This window comes from Natator depressus, chromosome 13 (genome assembly GCF_965152275.1).
Source record: "Natator depressus isolate rNatDep1 chromosome 13, rNatDep2.hap1, whole genome shotgun sequence".
NCBI classification, from domain to species: Eukaryota; Metazoa; Chordata; order Testudines; family Cheloniidae; genus Natator; species Natator depressus.
Window position 1 is genome coordinate 41,441,903 of NC_134246.1, and position 17,140 is coordinate 41,459,042.

The window sequence follows — 17,140 nt, forward strand, 5'->3', positions numbered from 1 at the left end:
AAGTGTCTGAGACTTTGGATACAATCATGAACTTCTCCATGGTGTTTTTAAAAGCTGAGAATTTCAAAAGAGCCTAAGGGAGTTGGGCACTTATTTCTCCCTGGGGTTCCCTGGGTCAATTCTCCAGCCCCTTTGAGGATCCCAGGTTGTAAATGGATTCTCTGTGTGAGCTCCCTGCCCAGGACTCCCAGGGATTCTCTACACTACCAAGTTTTGTCGATGTCATCATGAAAAAATCGACAAAAGCAAAGGCACCAAAGCGTGTCTAGATTTCCTCCGTCTGTCGACAGATCATGTCCACATTCGGGGCACCATTGTCAACAGCATGAGCAACGCACTGTGCGTATGAATCCCACAGCGCCTGGTGACACCATCTGCCCATAGGTGTTGTGGGAAGGCAGAAATGGAGAACGGCACATCCTGGGACGTGCAAAATGTCCCATCATGCTCTGCTTTGTGTCCCAGCCCTCCAAGGGTTTCCGGCTTCCTTTCACACCATTTTTCCAACAGTCACAAGTCTTTCTAGTGCGCGCCAGCATCTGCAGTGAGAGAGGATGGATCCCGCGCTTCTCTCCTATGCACTGTCAGCTGCCATAAGGACACTGCGCATGGCAGCACAGTTACTCGTTAAGTTAATGACAGAGGACAGCTCGCAGGCACCCGAGTGTGATATGGATGGCAGCAACTTATCAGTGCTTTTGGCATTCACAGAGCAGCTGCATACGGTAGACCGTCGCTTTTGGGCTAGGGAAACAAGCACTGATGGGTGGGATCGCATTGTCATGCAGGTGTGGGATGAAGACCAGTGGGTACAGAACTTTAGGATGCATAAAGCACCTTCCTGGAGCTCTGTGCTGAGCTGTCCCCCGACCTGCGGCGCAAGGACACCAGGCTGAGAGCTGCCCTTTCCGTAGAGAAGCGTGTTGCAATAGCTGTGTGGAAGCTGGCGAATTCAAACTGCTACCGGTCAGTTGCAAAAGAATTTGGAGTAGGAAAGTCCACTGTTGGGGCTGTGTTACTTCAAGTCTACAGGGCAATAAATCATATCCTGCTATGGAGGACCGTGACTCTGGGAAATGTGCATGAAATAGTGGATGGCTTTCCAGAGATGGGTTTCCCTAACTGTGACGGGCCGATTGATGGCACATACATTCCAATTTTAGCCACAGACCATCTTGCCTCAGAGTACATCAATAGGAAGGGATACTTCTCCATGGTGTTGCAGGTGCTTGTGGATCACCTTGGGCGTTTCACGGACATCAGTGAAGGCTGGTCTGGAAAGGTGCCTGACGCACGCACCTTCAGGAACAGTAGTCTGTACAGAAAGCTGCAGGCGGGGACTTTCTTTCCAGACCACAAGATCACAGTGGGGGATGTGGAAATGCCCATCGTAATCCTGGGAGTCCAACCTTACCCCTTACAGCCCTGGCTCATGAAACCTTACACCGGGCACCTGTCCAGCAGCAAGGAGCATTTTAACAACAGGCTGAGCAGGTGCTGCATGGCAGTCGAATGTGCCTTTGGCTGTTGGAAAGCTCGCTCGAGGTGTCTCAATGGCAGGCTAGACCTTACCGAGGATATTCCCATGGTCATAGCTGCAGGCTGCACTTTGCATACTCTGTGTGAATCTAAGGGTGAAAGGTTTGCTCGGGTGTGGAGCACTGAGGCAGAGCGCTTGGCTGCACTGTTTGAGCAGCCAGCTGCTAGGGCTGTCAGAGGAGCCCAGAGGGCTGCTATCAGCATCAGAGAGGCTTTGAGGAACCACTTTGACAGTGAGGGGCACTAACACATGTCTGCTTTGGAGTTGCTTCCCTGGTGAATCCATGTACAGTTTTGGGGCCCAAGATGCATTCAACAAAATGCTTTAGAAGCCTGCTCCCGAGAGTGAATTGATTGCTATACGTTTTTGTAGAACACAGAATAAAAACGCTTTAAATATCTTAGCCTTTATTTATTGTTAAAAAGGGTAAAACCTCACAACTGTGTGTAGCTCCAGCGATCATTGTCCAAGCTGTGAGAGGGGGTGGAGCGATGGGGAACCCAGGAGGGCTGTGGAGTGAAGAGGAAGGTGTGGGCACGGGGTGGGGGGGGTTGGCAAAGACTTGTCCATGTGCACATGCTGCAGTGGAGGTCGACCAGGGATCTGCTCAGTCTGCAGCTGGATCAAAGACTTGAGCATCCCGGCCTGACCCTCCATCACTTGTATCATTCGCTGAGTTGCTTCCCTAGCAAACGCTCCATTCTCTTTTCTGTCCTCACTGTTGGCTTCCCAGCACTCTTTGCGTTCCCTAGTCTGTCTCTCATCATGCTGCAGCACCTCTATGAACTTGTCTTCTTTGCTGCATCTCAAATTCTTCTTGATCTTCCGAAGCCGGTCGGCAGGAGTGCGTGGTGTGTTCCTCAAGGACTCAGCTGCTGTGGACAATGCACAGATGAGGGACTGTTACATTCCAGCGAACGACTGAAACAATCCATTGCAACTGACATACTACACTGATTATGGTGAGAGATTGTGTCACACACTCTCAAAGAAACTGAGGAACCACCTGATCAACATCCTCTACAGCAAACAGGAGAAGATCAAGAATGAGCTCTCAAAACTGGAGACTCTCATACAAAACCAGCCTTCCACACAAACTTCCACGTGGCTGGACTTTACAAAATCTAGACAAACCATTTACAATGCAAATGTTACTTCTCTACACAGGAAAAAGGGCAGTAAACTATCTAAACTCCTACATGCCACAAGGGGCTACAACAGTGGTACCTTTAATTCACCCAACAATATTGGTAATCTATCCAACCACACACTTAGCCCAACAGAAGAGTCTGTCCTATCTCGGGGACTCCCTTTTTGCCCTACCACCCCCATGCACATGATACGGTTCTGATGTGATCTGAAAGCCTACTTTCTCCAACTCCAACTCAAGGAATATTTTCAACACACCACTGAACAGCGCACTGGCCCACAGGAACCCTCCTACCAACACTACAAGAAGAAAAATTCTGTGTGGATTCCTCCTGATGGTTGAAATGACAGACTGGACTTCTACAGAGGTTTTTAAGGTCAGGCTTGACAAAGCCCTGGCTGCGATGATTTAGTTGGGGATTAATCCTGCTTTGAGCAGGCGGTTGGACTAGATGACCTCCTGAGGTCCCTTCCAACCCTGATATTCTATGATTCTATGATACATAGAGTGGTTCTGCAGATGTGCACAGGCTGAAATTGTGAACAAACAGCATCACTTGTCCCATAACCTCAGCCGTAAAGAACGCAATGCTATCCACAGCCTCAGAAACAACTCTGACATTAAAATCAAAGGGACTGACAAAGGAGGTGCTGTAGTGATCATGAACAGGTCGGATTATGAACAAGAGGCTGCCAGGCAACTCTCCAACACCACATTCTACAGGCCACTATCCTCCGATCCTACTGAAGTGGGGTCTTTGGGAAAGGGGTGGAGTGGGGGCAGGGCTGGGGTGGAGCGGAGCAGGGGCTGAAGCAGCACGCAGCTGCATAGGGCACCAGGAAATTTCGTCCCCCAAATTTCCTGGTGCCCTACACAGCTGCGTACTTTGCATATGGGTAGGGACGGCGCAGCAAAGAAGACATGTTCAGAGAGGTGCAGCAGCATGATGAGAGACAGACCAGGGAATACAAAGAGTGCTGGGAAGCCAAAAGTCAGGTGTCAGGGTTCCCTCCCCACTCTGAACTCTGGGGTACAGATGTGGGGACCCGCATGAAGGACACCCTAAATTTATATTCCACCAGCTTAGGTTAAAAACTTCCCCAAGGCACAAATTCCTTTCCTTGGATGGTTTTGCTGCCACCACCAAGTGATTTAAACAAACATTCAGGGAGGGGCCACTTGGAGCCCTATCCCCCCCCAAAAAAAATATCCCCCAAACCGCTTCACCCGCTTTCCTGGGGAGACTTGAGAATAATATACCAACTGATAGGTTAACAAAGTGAGCACAGACCAAATTCCTGGGTTTTAGGACACTAAAAATCAATCAGGTTCTTAAAAGAAGAACTGTATTATAAAGAAAAAAGTAAAAGAATCACATCTGCAAAATCAGGATGGAAGGTAAGTTTACAGGGTAATAAAAGATTTAAAACACAGAGGACTCCCCTCTGGACTTAACTTTACAGTTACAAAAAACAGGAATAAAACTCCCTCTTAGCATAGGGAAAATTCACAAGCTAAAACAAAAGTCAATCTAATGCATTTCCTTGCTATTACTTACAATTTCTGTAACTTTATATGTATCATCTCAGTAGGAGCTGGACTACTTGCTTGGTCTCTCTCTTTGTCTCAAGGGGGAACACACAGAGAGCACAAACAAAAACCTTCCATGCCCCCCTCCCCCAGAATAGAAAGTATCTTCTTTTCTCATTGGTCCTTCTGGTCAGGTGCCAACTAGGTTATTTGAGCTTCTTAACCACTTACAGGTAAAGGAGGGATTTTATGCTACCCTTAGCTGTATGTTTATGACATCAGGACAGAAAAGAGAACGCAGCATTTGCTAGGGAAGTGACTCAGCGAATGATACAAGTGATGGAGGGTCAGGCCGGGATGCTCAAGTCTTTGATCCAGCTGCAGACTGAGCAGGTCCGGGGTCGACCTCCACTGCAGCACGTGCACGTGCACTAGTCTTTGCCAACCCCCCCTCATGTCCACATGTTCCTTTTCCCTCTACAGCCCTCCTGGGTTTCCCCATCGCCCCACCCCCTCTCACAGCTTGGACAATGATCGCTGGAGCGACACACACTTGGGAGGTTTTACCCTTTTTAACAATAAATAAAGGCTAAGATATATAATGGCACAGCGTTTTTATTCTGTGTTCTACAAAAGCTGACAGCAATCCATCCACTCCCGGGAACAGGCTTCTAAAGCATTTTGTTGCATGGATCTTGGGCCCCAAAACTGTACATGGATTCACCAGGGAAGCAACTCCAAAGCAGACATGTGATAGTGCCCCTCATTGTCAAAGTGGTTCCTCAAAGCCTCTCTGATGTTCATAGCAGCCCTCTGGGCTCCTCTGACAGCCCTAGCAGCTGGCTGCTCAAACAGTGCAGCCAAGCACTCTGCCTCAGTGCTCCACACCCGAGCAAACCTTTCACCCTTAGATTCACACAGATTATGCAAAGTGCAGCCTGCGGCTATGACCACTGGAATATTATCCTCGGTAAGGTCTAGCCTGCCATTGAGACACCTCGAGTGAGCTTTCCAACAGCCAAAGGCACATTCGACTGCCATGCAGCACCTGCTCAGCCTGTTGTTAAAATGCTCCTCGCTGTTGGCCAGATGCCTGGTGTAAGGTTTCATGAGCCAGGGCTGTAAGGGGTAAGGTGGGACTCCCAGGATTATGATGGGCATTTCCACATCCCCCACTGTGATCTTGTGGTCTGGAAAGAAAGTCCCCGCCTGCAGCTTTCTGTACAGACTACTGTTCCTGAAGGTGCGTGCGTCAGGCACCTTTCCAGACCAGCCTTCACTGATGTCCGTGAAACGCCCAAGGTGATCCACAAGCACCTGCAACACCATGGAGAAGTATCCCTTCCTATTGATGTACTCTGAGGCAAGGTGGTCTGTGGCTAAAATTGGAATGTATGTGCCATCAATCGGCCCGCCACAGTTAGGGAAACCCATCTCTGCAAAGTCATCCACTATTTCATGCACATTTCCCAGAGTCACGGTCCTCCATAGCAGGATATGATTTATTGCCCTGTAGACTTGAAGTAATACAGCCCCAACAGTGGACTTTCCCACTCCAAATTGATTTGCAACTGACCGGTAGCAGTTTGAATTCGCCAGCTTCCACACAGCAATTGCAACACGCTTCTCTACGGACAGGGCAGCTCTCAGCCTGGTGGCCTTGCGCCGCAGGTCGGGGGACAGCTCAGCACAGAGCTCCAGGAAGGTGCATCCTAAGGTTCTGTACCCGCTGGTCTTCATCCCACACCTGCATGACAATGCGATCCCACCCATCAGTGCTTGTTTCCCTAGCCCAAAAAGCAACGGTCTACCGTATGCAGCTGCTCTGTGAATGCCAAAAGCACTGATAAGTTGCTGCCGTCCATATCACACTCGGGTGCCTGCGGGTTGTCCTCTGTCATTAACTTAACGAGTAACTGTGCTGCCATGCGCAGTGTCCTTATGGCAGCTGACAGTGCATAGGAGAGAAGCGCGGGATCCATCCTCTCTCACTGCAGATGCTGGCGCGCACTAGAAAGACGGACCGCTGGAAAAATGGTGCGAAAGGAAGCCGGAAACCCTTGGAGGGCTGGGACAGAAAGCAGTGCATGATGGGACATTTTGCACGTCCCAGGATGTGCCGTTCTCCATTTCTGCCTTCCCACAACACCTATGGGCAGATGGTGTCACCAGGCGCTGTGGGATTCATACGCACAGTGCGTTGCTCAGACTGCTGACAATGGTGCCCCGAATGTGGACATGATCTGTCGACAGAGGGAGAAAATCTAGACACGCTTTGGTGCCTTTGCTTTTGTCGATTTTTTCATGATGACATCGACAAAACTTGGTAGTGTAGAGAAGCCCTCGCAGGGGTGGAAGTTTATTGTCTCCAAAATTGAGTGTTTTTTTCCGACAAAGTCCCGTTGCAGGGCAGTGTGTACGCTCTCGCTATTTTGCTGCCAAAAGGCAGTTTTGTTGACAAAACTTGGCAGTGTAGACAAGCCCGCAGACTCGGGGAGGTTTTTGTTCAGCTCGCCCTGCATTTCCTCTCGCTGTGCCTCTCACGGCGCAGTAATACACCCCCGAGTCCTCCACCGCCACCTTGGTGATGCGCAGCGCGGCGGACCGGCCGGAGGGGTCAATGGACAGTTCAAACCGCTCCGACGTCTCCGCGGAGTTGTAGCCAGAGATCACAGCTCGAGGGGTAGCTCCGGGGCGCTGATAGTACCAAAAAATTCTCTCGTAGCCAGCGACACTGTGGTTACAGGGGAGGTCAGCCCTGCCCCCCGCCAGGAAAAGCAGCGCAGCAGGCTGAGAAACCTTCCCGTCCACCGCTCCGCCTGGGAATAAAAGAAAACCACAGCATGAAAAATCCCCCAGACACAGACAGGGAAACTGGCAGCAGCAGAAGCAGCAGCGTGAAGTGTCGCCGAGAAGGACACCTGGACACAGGTGAAAATTGATAAATTAAGGGGGGAATAATGCCCAGAAATGCCACGTGGGAATCTGACTCACTGGAAACAAGGAGCAGCGCAGTCATGGAGACCAGGGTTTTAAGCATCCTCTCAATGAAGATTCGGTGTCTCTGCGCTTCTGCAAGAGGAGCAGCTCCGTTTTCTCTCCACTCAGGCACCCCCAGCCCCCAGCAATGTTAAAAGAAATTAATTAAGCTCTTCTCGCAGAGGGAAGCCGGCCTCTGTCTTCTGAGGGCTGAAGGAATCCGGGAACGCTGCTTCCGCTCCGAATTAAATTGTGACTTTTTGTGTCAAGCACCAAACCTCTCTGTGCTTGGTTGGTAGCTGCCTTTGCGCTGAGCTGCTAAAAAGTCTCGCAGGGTCCGGGACTGGAGGGGTTGGGGTGAGGCTTAACGGAGGAAGTGGAGAGAAAAAAACTGGATTTATAGACCAACCAGAAAGTGGTCTCAGTTCTGGAGAGCCCCCTCCCGGGTTCTTGTCTGAACGGCACAGGGATACGGGGGAGCAGAAAACTTTGTTCTGGCTTTCATGGGCGCGGGGGGGGAGGGGGGGTTAGTTTTGTTTGTTTCTTGTTGCTAATGAAACGTGGATGACCTTATAGCTTTGAAGCCAGAGATATTTTGCATTCGGCTCCCTTAAGGGAAGGTGGTTTCCCTCTGATTATGTTTAGAAATGAACTTTCCTTGAGAAAGTATCCCGTGGGAAAAAAAGAAAAGAAAATGAATTCGTGTCTCGGATTTCTTGTAATCTAGTCACCACAATGAACACATGTGGAGTGACTCCGGATTTACGCTGATCTTCACACAGCTGTCCCAGGATCTGAAGGCCTGGGTTCCAGTCCCCTGGTCCTCACGATATGGCCCCGTTGATTTCACTAGAGCTGTTTTCATTTATAACAGGTCAGGATCTGTCCCTATGGCTGCCATGGAATTACGCTGCTTTAAACCACCTGGGGAACTGCCCCTGCATTTCCTCCCCTAAGCTGCCTGTCAGAGACTGAGGGTTTTTGCCCTGAGCCCAGCTCTGCCTGTGTCACTGTGCATCCACCGCGCAGAGGTAGCTGCCTGAGTCCCCCAGCTGGGAGTCGGTGATGTGCAGAGAGCTGCGTTTCCCACTTTCCAGGCGCTCGCCTATGAACCGCCCCACAGTGACATTGTTATTAGAGCTTGTGGTCAACAGGTGAGTCGGCCCTTGCCCAGGCAACTGCTGGTACCAGTAGAAGATTTGGTAAGCGCTGGTGAAAGAGCAGGACAGTGTGGAGACCTCCCCTTCCCCTGCAATCAGCCACTCGGGGCTCTGAACCACTTGGGCTTCGCAGAGGGAGACTGCAGGGAAACAAAATAATAGCAGGTAAAAAAAAGAATATGAGAGTGTTACATTGTCTGTTTATCTATGGATCTAACTATCTAGCCTTCCCTCTGCAGCCTCCATCCATCATTCTATTGTTCCATGCCCAATATCTATTTCTACATGTCTATATATCAATACAGATAGATATAGATCTTTCCATCTACATCTCTATATTTCTCTCTGTTCTCGTCCCGAATCTTAAAAAGCAGGACAAGAAATGCTAACAAATAACTCCAACGCAATATTACTATTCAAATAGATCAGATGCTGAATTATGGCCCATTGGCAGACCCCTCTCTCCTGACTTGTGCAGTAGCTCTTTAGATAGATCGATAGATAGATGGATAGATAGATAGATAGAGGCGGTATATGGGGATGGATGGATAGATAGATCGATAGATAGATCCCTACTGACAGAGCCATGAAGAAAGGCTAACAGATCTTGTCCCTCACTGACTTCCAAGATTCTGCATCTTTGTGCCCTTTAGAACGAGAAAATATTTGTTTCACTCACACAGAAAAACAAAGGTGAGGAGAAGGCTCCACAGAGCAGCTCCACTCTCTGAGGCCATGGTGAACTCCGTTTCTTCTCTCCCTTGCAGATGCAGATACCGAAGCAGAATCAATCCAAGGAGGGTCTGAAGGAGACCAGTGGAAACGAGAATTTTCTGTCCTTTCAGGTTTCAGTCTTCTCAGGGGGAAGGATTCTCCGCCTATAGAGGCTGCTGTTTCATTGTGTGCCCCGGGGAGGAACAGCAGCTCTGTGAACTGGGCTGGGCTGGGTACATTGAGGACAGCCCGGACCTCAGGCTGTGGGAATTAACCAGGGTCTGCAGGGGAGGAGGGTGAGCCCTCTAGCGCCATCTGCTGTCCGGTTAGAGAAAAGCGGGGGAGAAATTCTTTGATACAGGGGAATTCCAGCTTTTATCATGGGAATGATACGGAACCAGGCACAGCTGCACCATCCATTTTCTCCTGTGGATCTTGGCCGATTTACATCAGCTGGGGGCATGGCTCCATTGACGCCAATAGACCACTGCCAAGTTAGGAAAGCTGAGATCTAACCCCTTGAAAACACAGACAATTGGTAAGTAAGAGCCCCTGGGAAGCAGGTCTATGGGGAGAAACAGAGCAGGAGAGTTTGCAGTTTTTTAGAGAGATATTAATAGGGGTACAAAAGCAAACTATCCCAACCAATAGGAAAGTTAGGAATTGTGGTAAGAGGCCACCTTGGCTTAATCAGGAGGTCTTCAATGACCTGAAAGTAAAAAAAAAAAAAAAAAAAAAAAGTCAGGCAAAAAGCAGAAACTAGATTAAATTACAAAGGACAAATACTTTTAAAAACGCACAAGCATGTAGGGACTAAATTAGAAAGGCCAAGGCACAAAATGAGATTAAACTAGTTAGGATCATAAAGGATATCAAGGCAGTATTTGACAAATAAATAAGAACAGAGAGGAAGACCAAGGACAGGATAGACTCATTACTCACTAAGGATGGAAAGAGTATAACAGAAAATGCTGCAATGGCTGAATTGTTCAATGCCCTTTTTGTTTCAGTTTCCACCCCCCTCCCCCCCCCAAAAAAAAGTTAAGTAATCAGGCAGCTAACATAGTGAACATCAGTGTAAATGGGGCAGGATCTGAGCTAAAACAGGAAAAGAACAAATTAAGAATTACTTAGACAAGTTAAGTGTCTTCAAGATAGCAGGGCCTAATGAAATACAGCCTAGAATACTTAAGGAACTGGCTGAATCCATTAGCAATTTATCTTTGATAACTTAGGGAGGACAGGACAGATACCAGAGAACTGGAGAAGGGCAAATATAGTACCTAGTTATAAAAAGGGCAATATGGAAAACGAGGGGAATTATAAACCAGTAGGCTTAATTTCAGTATCTGGAAAGATAATGGAGCAAATAATCAGTCAATCTATTTGTAACCTCTGAGATGAAAATAAGGTAATAAATAACAGTCAACATGGATTTTCCAAGAAAAAAATCATGTCAAACCAAGGTAGTAACCTTCTTTGACAGAATAACAAGTTTTGTGGGTGGGGGGAAGCTGTAGATGGGATATTTCTCAACATTAGTAAGACTTTTGATACAATCTCACATAACTTTGTCATAAACAAACTAAAGAAATATCACCTAGACCAGGGCTTCTCAAACTCGGTCCATGGCTTGTTCAGGGTAAGCCCCTGGCACGCTGCAAGATGCTTTGTTTACCTGAGCATCTGCAGGTACGGCAGCTCGCAGCTCCCAGTGGCTGCGGTGCAGCGTTCCTGGCCAATGGGAGCTGCGGGAAGCGGCGCGGTCCAGGCCACCACTTCCTGCACCTCCCATTGGCTGGAAACAGTGAACCGTGGTCACTGGGAGCTGCAAGCTGCCGTACCTGCAGATGCTCAGGTAAACAAAGCATCTTGCAGCGTGTCAGGGGCTTACCCTTAACAAGCCATGGACCAGGTTTGAGAAGCCCTGGTCTCGATAATTCTTACTCCTTCTTCAGTGCATGGGATTGGACTCTACGACTGATCAGTGTCCCTTCCAGTTCTACATTTCTATGATTCTGTGATCGACTTCCATGGACTACTGTTGCTTTGCAACATCTGGGAATATGTCCCTGCATCTCCTCCCCTAAGCTGTCTCTCAAATACTGAGGGTTTTTGCCCTGAGCCCAGCTCTGCCTGTGTCACTGTGCATCCACCGCGCAGAGGTAGCTGCTTGAGTCCCCCAGCTGGGAGTGGGTGATGTGCAGAGAGCTGCGTTTCCCATTTTCCAGGCGCTCGCCTATGAACCGCCCCACAGTGACATTGTCATTAGAGCTCGCAGTCAACAGGTGTCGGCCCTTGCCCAGGCAGCTGCTGGTACCAGTAGAAGCTTCGGTAAGTGCTGGTGAAAGAGCAGGACATGGTGGAAACCTCCCCTTCCCCAGTAACCAGCCACTCGGGGCTCTGAACCACTTGGGCTTCACAGCAGGAGACTGGAGGGAAACAAATGGGTGCAGTAGCTCTGAGAGAGAGAGAGAGAGAGAGAGAGAGAGAGAGAGATCTTCATTTCTCTATCTATCTAAGAGATTTTAACTCTCACTGACATCTAAGAATCTGCATCCTTTTGCCCTCTAGAACAAGGAAATATTTGTTTCACTCGCAGAGAAAAACAAAGGTGAGGAGAAGGCCCCACAGAGTAGCTCCACTCTCTGAGGCCATGGTGAGCTCTGTTCTTCTCTCCCTTGCAGATGCAGATACTGAAGCAGAGTCAATCCGAGAAAGGTCTGCAGGAGACCAGTGGAAATGAGAATTTTCTGTCCCTTCAGGTTACAGCCTCTCAAGGGGAAGGATGGCAATGATACAGAGCCATACACCTCTTCAACATGCATTTACTCCAATGGACCTACCCCGATTTAAAGCAGCTGGGGATATGGCTACATTGACTCCAATGGACCACTGCCAATTCAAAAGAGCTGAGGATCTGTCCCCTTGAAAGCTCAGAGAATTGGTAGGTAAGATCCCCTGGGAAGCAAATCTATGGGGGGGAAAGAGTTCAGGAGAGTTGGCGGTTTTTAGAGAGATATTATGAAGGGCACAAGAGCAAACTATCCCAAGGTATGGGAAGGTTAGGAAGTATGGTATGAGGCCACCTTGGCTCAACCAGGAGGTTTTCAATGACCTGAAGCTCAAAAAAACAAAAAGAAAAAAAAAAGAAAGAAAGAAACAGGCAAACAGTAGAAACGAGAGCAAATATTAAAAAACAGCAGCACAAGCATCTCGGGAACAAATTAGAAAAGCCAAGGCACAAAATGACATTAAACTAGCTAGGGTCATAAAGGATAACAAAGTATTTTACAAATATACAAGAAGAATGAGGAAGACCAAGAACAGGGTTGGCCCACTACTCAATAAGGATGGAAAGACAATAACAGAAAATGCAGCAATGGCTGAATTGTTAAATGCCTATTTTGTTTCCGTTTTCACCAAAAAAAGTTAAGTGATTGGGCAGCTAACATAGTGGACGTCAGTGTAAATGGGGGTAGGAACTGAGGCTAAAACAGGAAAAGAAAAAATTAAGAATTACTTAGACAAGTTAGATGTCTTCAAGTCGGCAGGACCTGATGAAATACATCCTAGTAACTGGATGAAGAGTTCTCTGAGCATCAGTGATTATCTTTGAGAACTTATGGAGGACGGGAGAGACAACAGAGGACTGGAGAAGGACAAATGTAGTGCCTGTCTTTAAAAAGGGAATATGGACAACCCTGGGAATTATAAACCAGTCAGCTTAATTTCAGGGTCTGCAAAGATAATGTAGCAAAACATGATCAAACAATCTATTTGTAATCTCCTAGAAGAAAATAAGATAATAAATAACAGCCAGCATGGATTTGTCAAGAACAAATCATGTCAAACCAAGGTAGTTCCCTCTTTAACAAGTCTCATGGATAGGGGAGAAGTGGTAGATGGGATATGTCTCAACTTTAGTAAGACTTTTGCTACTATCTCACCTGACTTTCTCAAAAACAAATTAGAGAAATATCACCCAGACAAATCTTATATAAGATGGGTGCACAACTGCCTGGAAAAGTGTACACAGAGAATAGTTATCAATGGTTCACAGTTGAGTTACAAGGGCATATCGAATGGGGTCCCATGGGGAATCTGTCCCAGGTCTTGTTCTATGAAATATCTTCATGAATGGTTTATGGACAATGGCACAGAGAGTACACTTGTAAAGTTTGCAAAGGATACTAAGCTGGGAGGGGTTGCAAGTACTTTGGAGGACAGAATTAGAATTCAGAATTATCTTGACAAACTGGAGAAGTGGTCTGAGTTAAATAGGATGAAATTCAATAAGGACAAATACAAAGTACTCCACTTAGGAATCAATTGCACAAACAGAAAATGTGAGATGAGTGCCTAGCAAGGAGTATTGCAGAATAGGACCTGGGAGTTACAGTGGATCACAAACTAAATATTAGTCAGCTACATAATATGGTTGCCAAAAAAATGAACATAATTCTGGAATGTGTTAGCTGGAGCGCTTTAAGCAAGAGAATGCATCCGACGAAGTGGGCATTCACCCATGAAAGTTTATACTCCAATAAGTCTGTTAGTCTATAAGGTGCCAGAGGACTCTTTTCCGCTTAAGCAAGAGAAGTAATTCTTCCACTCCACTCAGCACTGATAAGGCCTCCAATGGAGTATTGTGACCAGTTCTGAGCACCACACTTCAGGAAAAGTGTGGACAAAGCCTAGGGGGCAGCCACAAAAATTATGAAAGGTCTAGAAAACATGATCTGTGAGGGAAAAGAGAAAAAACTGTGTATGTTTCATCTGGAGAAGAGAAGGAGGGGAGACATGATAACAGTCTTCAAATAGGTAAAAGGTTATTTTAAAGAACAAGATGATAAATTGTTCTTCTTAACCACTGAGGACAGGACAAGAAGTAATGAGCTTAAATTGCAGCAAGGAAGATTTAGGTTAGACGTTAGGAAAAGCTTCCTGTCAGGGTGGATAAGCACTGGAACAAATTGCCTAGGGAGGTTGTGGGATCTCCATCATTGGAGGTTTTTAAGACAAACACCTGTCAGGGGTGGTCTAAATAATATTCACTCCTGCTTCACTGCAGGGGACTGGACTCTACGACTGATCAGTGTCCCTTCCAGTTCTACATTTCTATGATTCTGTGATCGACTTCCATGGACTACTGTTGCTTTGCAACATCTGGGAATATGTCCCTGCATCTCCTCCCCTAAGCTGTCTCTCAAAGACTGAGGGTTTTTGCCCTGAGCCCAGCTCTGCCTGTGTCACTGTGCATCCACCGTGCAGAGGTGGCTGCTTGAGTCCCCCAGCTGGGAGTGGGTGATGTGCAGAGAGCTGCGTTTCCCACTTTCCAGGCGCTCGCCTATGAACCGCCCCACAGTGACATTGTCATTAGAGCTCGCAGTCAACAGGTGGGTCGGCCCTTGCCCAGGCAGCTGCTGGTACCAGTAGAAGCTTCGGTAAGTGCTGGTGAAAGAGCAGGACATGGTGGAAACCTCCCCTTCCCCAGTAACCAGCCACTCGGGGCTCTGAACCACTTGGGCTTCACAGCAGGAGACTGGAGGGAAAAGAAATAATAGCAGGTAAAGTAAAGAATCTGAGAGTGTTACATTGACTCTTTATCTATGGATCTATCTATCCAGCCTTCCCTCTGCAGACTCCATCCATCACTCTATTGTTCTATCCCCAGTATCTATATCTACTTGTCTATACAGTTAGGTATAGATCTTGCCATCAGCATCTATTTATTCTTCTCTGTACACTCCCTGAATCTTAAAAAAGCAGGACAAGGAATGATAACAAAGAACTCCAAAGCAATATTACTGTTCAAATAGATCAGAGGCTGCGATATGTCCCATTGGCAGGCCCCTCTCCCCTGATGGGTGCAGTAGCTCATAGTTAGATAGTGTAATGGAGAGCTATCTATCTAACTATTTACCTATCCATCTATAAGATCTTGCCCCTCACTGACTTTTAAGAGTTTGCATCTTTTTACCCTTTAGAACGAGAAGATATTTGTTTCACTCACAGAGAAAAGCAAAGGTGGGGAGAAGGCTCCACAGAGCAGTTCCACTCCCTGAGGCCATGGTGAGCTCCGTTTCTTCTCTCCCTTGCAGAGGAATATACCGAGGCAGAGTCAATCCGTGGAAGGTCTGCAGGAGACCAGTGGAAATGAGAATTCTCCCTCCCCTCAGGTTTCAGCCTTCTCAGGGGGAAGGATTCTCCGCCTACAGAGGCTGCTGTTTCATTGTGTGCCCCGGGGGGGAACAGCAGCTCTGTGAACTGGGCTGGGCTGGGTACATTGAGGACAGCCCGGACCTCAGGCTGTGGGAATTAACCAGGGTCTGCAGGGGAGGAGGGTGAGCCCTCTAGCGCCATCTGCTGCCCTGGGACAGAGAGGGGATGGGAAGAAGTTCTTTGCTTCAGAGGAATCCCAGCTGAAGGATCACGAGAATGATACAGAAGCAAACACAGTTTCATTCCCCATTTTCTACACTGATTTACACCTGCTGGGGGTATGGCTACATTGGCTGCCAATTTACAAGAGCTGAGGATCTGTCCCTTAAAAACTCAGAGAATTGGTAAGTAAGATCCCCTGATAAGCAAGTCTATAGGGAAAAAGAGAGCAGGAGAGTTGGCAGTTTTTCTAGAGGGATATTATTATGGCCACAAGAGCAAACCATCCCAATGTATAGGAAAGTTAGGAAGTATGGCCAGGAATCATGGCCAATGGGAGCTGCGGGGGTGGAGGCTGCATGCCAGGGCAGCAGCATGGGCCACGCAGAGCCACTTGTTCCCCTCCACACACACAACAAAGGGGAGCTGCCCCAGGTAAGTGACCCTCAACCCAACCCCCTAACCCAACCCTGAGCCCTCTCCCACACCCTAATTCCCTCTCAGACCCCACACCCCAACCCTGAGCCCCTACCCTGAGCCCAAGCCCTGAGCCTGCTCCAGCACCCTAAATCCCTTCTAGATGGTAGACCCCCACAGCAAAACCCCGAGCCCCCTCCCAAACCCTAACTTTTGCCTAGGACCCAGACCCCAACCCTGAGCCCCCTCTCGCACCCTAACTCCCTCCCAGACCCCGCACTCCCACCCCATCCTCCTACCCTGAGCCCCCTCCCACACTCCAAACCCCTTGGTCCCAGCCTGGAGCCACCTCCTGCACCCCTAAGGCCTCATCCCCAGCCCCACCGTAGAGCCTGCACCCCCAGTTGGATCCCTCACCCCTCCCACACCCACCCTCCTGTCTCAGTCTTCTCCCACATACTGAACCCCGCATTTTTGGCCCTACCCTGGAGCCGAGGGGCCCCACAAAATCTAAGAGCCCCAGGACCCCAGAAGAGTTAATCCAGCCCTCGAAGGAGTACTGCAGAAAAGGATCTAGGGGTTGTAGTGGATCGCAAACTAAATATTAGTCAGCATTGTAATATTGTTGCAAAAAAAGTGAACATCATTCTGTGACTCAAGTATTGCGACCAGTTTAGGGCACCAGACTTCAGGAAAAATGTGAATAAAGCCCAGGGGGCAGAAACAAAAATTATTAAAGGTCTAGAACACATGATCTATGAGGGAAAAGAGGAAAAAACTACATGTTTCATCTGGAGAAGAGAAGGAAGGGAGACATGATAACAGCCTTCAAGTAGGTAAAAGGTTGTTTTAAAGAAGAAGGTGATAAATTGTTCTCCTTAACCGCTGAGGACAGGACAAGAAGTAATGAGCTTAAATTGCAGAAAGGGAGATTTAGTTTAGACGTTAGGAAAAGCCCCCTGTCAGGGTGGTTAAGCACTGGAATAAATTGCCTATGCAAGTTGTGGAATCTCCATCACTGGGGATTTTTAAGACCAGGTTAGACAAACACCTGTCAGGGACGGTCTAGATAATACTTACTCCTGCTTCAGTGCAGAAGCCTGACCTATATAACCTATCAGTGTCCCTTCCAGTTCTAATTTCTATGATTCTGTGATTGGCTTCCATGGAGTAATGTTGCTTTACACCGTCTGAGGATCTGTCCCTGCATTTCCTGCCCTAAGCTGTCTCTCAGAAGATGAGAGTTTTTGCCATGAGCCCAGCTCC

General features: G+C 48.0%; 2 long non-coding RNA genes across 2 annotated transcripts; one reads left to right on the plus strand and one right to left on the minus strand.

The window, feature by feature from the left end:
• The first annotated feature begins 6,318 nt into the window (after positions 1–6,318).
• LOC141997033 (uncharacterized) lies at positions 6,319–9,813 on the plus strand. The gene is made up of 2 exons (XR_012641669.1): positions 6,319–8,524; positions 9,127–9,813. It is a non-coding gene; the product is annotated as an uncharacterized LOC141997033 (long non-coding RNA).
• Positions 9,193–17,137, minus strand: LOC141997034 (uncharacterized). Its single transcript, XR_012641670.1, has 3 exons — positions 16,955–17,137; positions 15,090–15,213; positions 9,193–9,782 (listed from the first exon to the last, which is right to left on the minus strand). It is a non-coding gene; the product is annotated as an uncharacterized LOC141997034 (long non-coding RNA).
• Between the last annotated feature and the right edge of the window lie 3 nt (positions 17,138–17,140).